Source organism: Haliaeetus leucocephalus, unplaced genomic scaffold (genome assembly GCF_000737465.1).
Source record: "Haliaeetus leucocephalus isolate CR32 unplaced genomic scaffold, Haliaeetus_leucocephalus-4.0 Scaffold194, whole genome shotgun sequence".
In the NCBI taxonomy this organism is placed as follows: Eukaryota; Metazoa; Chordata; class Aves; order Accipitriformes; family Accipitridae; genus Haliaeetus; species Haliaeetus leucocephalus.
In genome coordinates, this window is record NW_010972630.1 from 483751 (window position 1) to 491269 (window position 7519).

Consider the following 7519-nt stretch of genomic DNA (forward strand, 5'->3'; position numbering starts at 1 on the left):
CGGCCACCAAGGAGCGACCACCGCCGTGCCAGCGCGCTGGTTTCAACCCCGGCAGCAACTCCGCCGTCCTCGCCTTCCTCTTCCCGCTCCGAGGCCGCCGCCAACGGGCCGCACGGCCGCCTGGGCCAGCAGGAGAGGCCGCTCCGCACCCTCCTCCCGCCGCGGCGGCCCCGGCGGGGGGGACGGGGTGGGATGGCGCCGCCCGCCCTTCCTCCTCCTCCTCCTTCTCCTCCTCCTCACCCTCACCGGCGGGACACGGGCGGGCACAGGCTGGCTAGCGCCCGGTCGAGACTGGGCCGCTCCAGTCCCCAGCAGCTCGGTACTGGTGGGTAAGAGGGGCTGCTGGAGAAACGACCAGAAACACCTGCCAAGTGGGCTGGCCGCCCCTGGCTGCAGAGGCTGGACTCGCCCCCCAGCCTCAGCCACGAGTCCGGGCACGGGACCCGTCTGTCAGCCATCACCAGGACCGTCTGTCTGTCCGCCCCTCAGCAACCCCCGCGGCTGGGGCTCTCCGTTCCTCGCTAGGGTTCCCCTGACGCCGCTGAACTCGAAGGGTCCTGGCCTAGCGTTTGCTGCGTTCGGAGAGACGTCAGAAGCGTCGCCGCTGAACTCGAAGGGTCCTGGCCTAGCGTTTGCTGCGTTTGGAGACAGGCCAGAAGCGTCGGGCTCCCTTGTTTGAGACCTCGCCTGCACGGCCTCCCTGCCTCCGGCCTCCCGCCCCGGCAGAAGCACCACCACACGTGCTGCGACCTCCGCGCCACGACGCCAAGGGCACCCGCCGCTCAGGCCTGCTGCCTGCGCCCCTTGGCTCTGCTCACATCTGCTCGGCTTGGCTCGGATCGGCTCCTCAGCTCGGATCGGCTCGGATCGGCCCGCGTCGGCTCCGTCGCCCTGCTCGGCGCTCTGCCTCGCGCTGTACGTGCAAGGCAACGGGCAAATGACGGCGTGCCCCGATGGAGACTGCATTTACCGAGGTCCGTTTGAGAAACGTTACAGAGGTGCATTTGGGGAAAAATAATTGCTGGCTGCCGCCCAAGCCCGGGAAGCGCTAGTCAGAATGACACGCAAGAAATCACGTAAAATTGCTTTCGCCAACTTGGCTCGCGTCCCAAAAGCCAGCATTGTCCATGAGGTGTGGGGGTCCTTCAGCCTTTGCTGCGACACACCACTCTTCGCTTTTACTGCTACTGCTTCTCCTAAAGCTGCAGAAACTTCGCAAAATGCATACGTTAAAAAATAAGCGGGACGCTGATGGTTTTGAAAATTTCAGAGTTGTTGCTGTTATTACTGCTCCACCTTGCCCAGAGAACAGAGAACGATCCTGTGAGGGCTGAGGACCCAGTGGAGAAAAGATGAGCCCAAATCTCTCCCCAGTTTTCAGGCAGTCATATGCCTGAAGTTATATGTCAAGAGTGGCTGACAGTGCAAAGCAAAACAAACTCAAACCTTTAAGAGGATAAGACAGGAGTTTGTGACCTCAGTAAAAGTTTTTTACTTCTGACTTTTAAACAGTTAATTTTGACATTTTCAGGTTCAAAAGAAAATCAGTTCTGTTGCATCTTCACCACTGCCAAACTTGCCAGAAGTCAGAAAACATCTTAACTCATATTCATAGCAAATACTTCCACATTTTTCTATCTAAAGTTAGGAACCCACAACTATAAAAAATAACAGTAGAAGGTTTCACATCACTCAGGATGGCTGACTCCAGTGAGAGGCTGTGAGTGCCCATCACATCTAAAAATCAAACCCATTTTTATGCGCATTAAAGTGCCAAAATGCAGGCATCGGTGTTTGGCAGCAATCACAGTTCTTACACATCAATCCTATTTTTCTCTTCCAGTCTTAGCAATGTATACTGTTACAGAAATCAAGTACAGAAACTCATTTTCTCATTCAAATTTGTGTTCTGTTCAAATCAATTTCATTGATTAGTGATCCCTTTTAGCTAATTACAAAACTGAGTAACTGTTTAAGGAATTGGGCCTTCTGTGGTGTCAGAGGTATGCAACATCACCTGGATTTCTAAATTCTTGCTCAGTGACTAGACAATACCTTCTTCAGGGACTAGCCAGTCGGTGTTGAAGCAAGCTGTAACTACTTTTCCAGTAAATTAACCTAGTACCTTACCAAATGTAAGGTTATAAGCTCTACATGGTGTTCTGCTTTTCTACTTTGTATTAAATTTTAAAACTAGGGTCCACTGAAAGTCATATGAAAAACTGTAATTTAAATATTTCACCACAGAGCTGGCAATAGGCATTTTTTATTCTATTTGTCAATTGAGTGCCACAGACGAGTTAGGTGGCAGGATTCTCATGTCTCTGTTGTTTCTTTCAACAGTTTCATCCAGAGAATTTCCATAAAGGCCTAATGCCAATCCAATGGATTTTGCCTGAGCTTCTACTGTTCCCACAACTTTATATATTACTTGTATAGCTCTTTACAAGTAACTACCAATCCTGCAATCAGGTATTAGCTACAAAACTGAATCCTTCACACAAAACCTGAAAAAAACCCCACCTGGTAGTTCATAACTGCCAACAAAGATCTAACACTGATAACAAAAGCTGACTTGTAAAAAATGACATTTTTCTCATAGTTCCTTGAATTAAAGTAACAACTTGAACCTCTTTGGGTTTTGTAGCAATCCCATTTGCACCTCATAGGAAAACATTTAATTCTGAAGCAGAAACTACAATTTTTTACTTTTACACAGTAAAAAAATTAAAAAAAAAAAAAAAAAAGAAAATACCTTCTTAATCAAAGATCATTTTCTCAAATAGAATAAGATTCTGGAAAATTATATCATCTCCAAGCAATGTCACTGACTTACAAAACCTTTAACTGCATCTAGCTTTCCCTCACAACATCCCAGTAAGTGTTACACAACACAAAAACTACTACATGAAATTTTATAACCTGATTATAATTTTATCCTGTCAAAAGATAAGGCTACAACATAGTATTAGCAAGTTTCTGCACTCTAATACCCTATAGCATGAATTTTACTAGCTTTGTATATTACTGCTATAATTTGCAAAAATAAAAGCAGAAACACTTCTGCATTTTTATGTTACTGCTTAGATTGCTGGTTCCCAAGTCACAGAACTCACACCAAATAAAGTTAAGAAATAACAACACATTCTTGCACATAACATTGCCGTCTTGTTTGTTTCGCATACAAATTGGCTCAACGGGAACACGTAATTGGGGAAGATGTTGAAAAGAAAAGTAGGTTTACTGTGACTTTAGTTCCGACATCCCCAGAGGTAGTTTTACATTACTAAAATACCAAGAAAAAAAACAACAACAAGGGAGAGCTTTGCCTCTGCTATTTATGAATAGATGCTGTTTACAGCTATTACTTGAAAAAAAACACTACGACAAAATATTGTGCCTGGTGTTTTGTGGCAAGTGAAGAAAAAGAAAGCAACAATGGACTAGCATGTAAGTGGAAGACATGGATCCAGAAATTTGTATCGTCACGTTAAAAAAAAAAAAAGGAATTATTTTGACTATGCTAGCTGATGATCTGTCCCTTAACGTGTTGTCTCAAGGAGCATCAGAGATAAACTATGTACTAATATGACCAATTTTTGTTCAATATGCTGCAAAACCACAGAAAACTACTTATACGTAAGATAAACTGCAACAACAGGCAGAAGAGAAATACATACAGTGAAAATATGCAGTAGGATAAATTAACAAAATACTTTGCTATCCAAGCTCAGGCTCATGTTTAAATATTGTGTCTGGGTTTTGATACAAAAAAGACATCTGTCAGTATTTCCAGAGATGCACCATTTTCATCTAAAAAGAGGTGAAAAAATAGTAAAAACCTTCTGGCTAAGAACAGGATTTGCCAAACCTGCAGTAGAACCGCGGTTTCTGTTTCCTAAATACTGAACTTCGCAACATAAAATAGAGTCAGTTCACAGCCAAGCGAGAGCGCAACAAGGCTGCCAGCCAACATCGCGGGTCCCTCAGTGACCTCGCTACGTAAGCCAGGCTTTCCTCTGCCAAAACTTAAATCATGAAGGTGACATAAGGCAAAATGGGGATGTCCTAGAACAGTACTTTAGGCACCCAACTTAATAAAATTGGCCAACTTTAAGACATACCGAAAAAGCTTTTTAAAAATTTTGAATTGCTGACCCCGAGTAACAGGTCTGTTTCTGGAAGCGCTGAGCAGTTGAGAACTCAGGTGGAATTCACATGCATGGCTGGCTGCTCAGCACCTTTGGAAAATCAGGTCACTTATTTAAGGCTCTAAATATGGACCTGGAAAGCTACTTTCAGATTCTCGTTTATTACCCTTCACACTTTTGATTTCTGCTTATGAAGCAGCATATTCAGTACTTTCTAGGACAACTCCATTAAAAATTAATATCAGTTTTAATGCTGAGATGGCAGGATTTTCCAAGCAAATTTACGGTTCGGGGGGGGAGGGGTGGGAGGGGGGGTGAAGACACTGTGAAATAAGATTGATTGATTAATTAATTTGCATCTAAATCCAGTATACGTACATGGTGGGGGTTTTAAATCAATAACCACTAAAAACAAAATGGGAAAATAAACAGGGTCATAAATCAAACTAAATTCTAATCTGGTCAAATCTTCAATGCTAATCAGAAGAGTTCTCCATACGCAGAGGTACCAGAGACGCATGTTGCTATACAGGCAACAAATTCTTAAGTTCAGTATCTTAGTCATATTTCCAGACTTGTAAGCTAACTTAATTTTTTCTTTTAGAATACTCTTCTATTGAAGAGTGTCACTGAATCAATAAATTTGCAACAAGTTCTCATGAATCCTGATTTTCCAAAAATGTTCAATAGAAATTGTTCCGAATAACTGGTCCAAAACCACGCTGAAGTGTTTTATGAGAAGAAATAGTTTCAGCATTATTAAAATAAAGTACTTCAAACATATTGAGATGAAATTTTGGACAAAGCCTTTCATTTTTTGAGAAACACCATTCTCGAGAATTTTATTTCTAGAGAACTTAAACATACACAACAGTCATTTGGCCACCTGGCTGTGATTGCTACAGAAGTGACTGTACTTCAGTGGCCCATGAAGAGACTACTGAACACAGCGCTGCATGCTGTTCAAACACTGTATTAAATACAAAGTGTATGTTGCTTATCTTGGGTTCGGATGGCATCTTGTAAATACTGCTTGGGGAACTGATAAATAACTTCACATATCCCTGTTTGGATCAACAGAGGGTGCATCATCAAAGAAGTTTCATCGTACTCGGAAAGAGGAAAGGAAAAGTTCACCCAGCTGACTATTGCAAAATAAAACTCCTGGAAGAATTTCTCCTAGGACAGCTTAACTGTACTGCTAAGGCTCCACTCTTGCACATTCTTTGTCATACAAATAGTTCATAACCCACATAAATAATTTCACTGTCCTCAGTGAGACCAGTTATGGGAGCAAGGATTCTTCATCCAGGCACAGCTATGCAGAATCAGCCTGAACTTTTTACGGCCTGTTCAGCCTCTCTTCAGTCACTCTTTGCAATGCTACAGATTCTAAATACAGTTTTCTTATCAGTGTGGAAAGGGTTCTTTTACCCCAAAATTCCATTTACTACTCCTAGCTTCCACTGCGGGTTTACAGCATGCCATATGAGATCTAAAAATGAACACGCTTCTCTTTAGCCATGGAAAACTCAGCTGACAGCCTGCAAAAGTGTTTATAAATACAGCGTATATCACACCCATTTATCTCTGTAAAGCACAGTCCTCATCTTTATACAGGCAAGACATAAATAGGCATTACAACGAAAAATCCCTACCCCAGCCAACACTTTAACACAATTCCTGGGAGAAATGAAACCTACTTGGCTTTATTTCAAACGTTAGAGTGAAGAAAGTATTTTTGGGAGTCTCATCACTACAATGTAATTCTAGCAGTGATGCAATGACAGAAGTAACCGTGTCACTAGATCAGCAGGACTGTGCCAAAGTATGTAACCAAAAAGTGTTTTATAAACACTGAAACTTCCAACAACCCAGCACTCAGCATTTTTAATATATCAGAAAAGCCTGTAAAATACTCAATGGAACGGCAATAAAATTCATAGGCATATAAAGCTTTACCATTTTCAGGGCATTGTACCAATATTAAGTTTCATAAATCCCTACGAAGTAGCATGGAAGTAACACTCGGGGATTTTGTGCAGAGCTTGAACTATACAGGTAATCAAGCCGTGATCCAACAACACTCACACCCCCTTAACTTTTAGGCACGTAAGCTGGACTACGTGTGCTCAACACTAAGCACAAACTGAAAGGCTGGTTGACTCATCAATTAGCCCAAGCACTCTAAACTGTATCAGTCATAGCATCGGGTTTAGACCTTGAAAGCGCGTGCCTCCTTTTGCTGTTTTGGCTTCATTCGTCAAGCTGCGTGGTAAAAAAATGGTCGGTGGCATCACCTGCAAAATACCCTTGATATTAGCCCTTGTTTCTTCATGCATCCTCTTAGAAAAGGTTACCATTGCAATCTCACATAAATCCTCCTCAGTTCTTGGCCCTCCTCACTACCGCGATGATAAAGGATTTTGCCGGCCGCCTCTGTAGTCAGGCTCCTCGCCGGGGAGCCAGGCTGGGCCCGTTTCGCTCTCCCTGCCCAGGGGTGACGGGCAGGGAGGAACAGCCAGGGAAGCGAGCGCTGTTCCCACCCGCTGCTGGGGCCAGCATTTCGGAAAGCTGCAGAAAGCCGAAACAACGGGGGGGTCAAAGACGGAGAGACCGCTCTGGGGTGCTCTACGAGTAAAACCCCAAGCGTACACTATCGGGCAGTGTCTTTTCTTCAACTGAAAGAGAAACTGGAGATTCCTGGCAGATTACCACTAAAAACCTGCAGTAAAGCACCTACAGCCAGCCGAGCTCTTGTTCTGCATCACCCACAACGCTGTTACCAAACGGGCACATTCTTTGGGTTTAAGCCGTTCTCCAGAAACCTCCTTGCAGGGGGAACAGGAGACACTCCAAAAACGTTACCCAGCAAAACCCACCTGCGCAGCATTCCTCCTTGGGACCCAGCCTTCCGCTGCGGGAGCCGGACCTGTGGGCCGTCTGTTCTTGCGGGCGAGCAGCTTGGTGCAGAGCCCCGCGGTCACCGGGCCGGTCTGGCCTTTCGGGGAGGCCAGGCTGGGCTTTCGCATCGTGCCGGGGTCGGACGGAACCGCCGCAGCCTGCACAGGAGCGCCGTATACCTGCATGTAAAATGCTCCCTTTGCAAGCAGGAATTGGCTGGCTTCTCATTACGAGGTTCTCAGAAGTACCCTTATATACGTGTATATGCAGTTATACAGGCATATATTCTGCGTATTTAAGCCGCAGCTGAGCCTGGAACTTTGGATTTGGTCCTATGAGGTGCTGCCTAGGCCGCCCTCCCCTCACGACGAGTCAGGCGAGGCCCCGCGACGAGCAGCCCTCGCAGCCGCCACCGGAGGGGAAGGGCCGGGCCGCGGGGGGACACTGCCCGCCGGGCAGCGCGG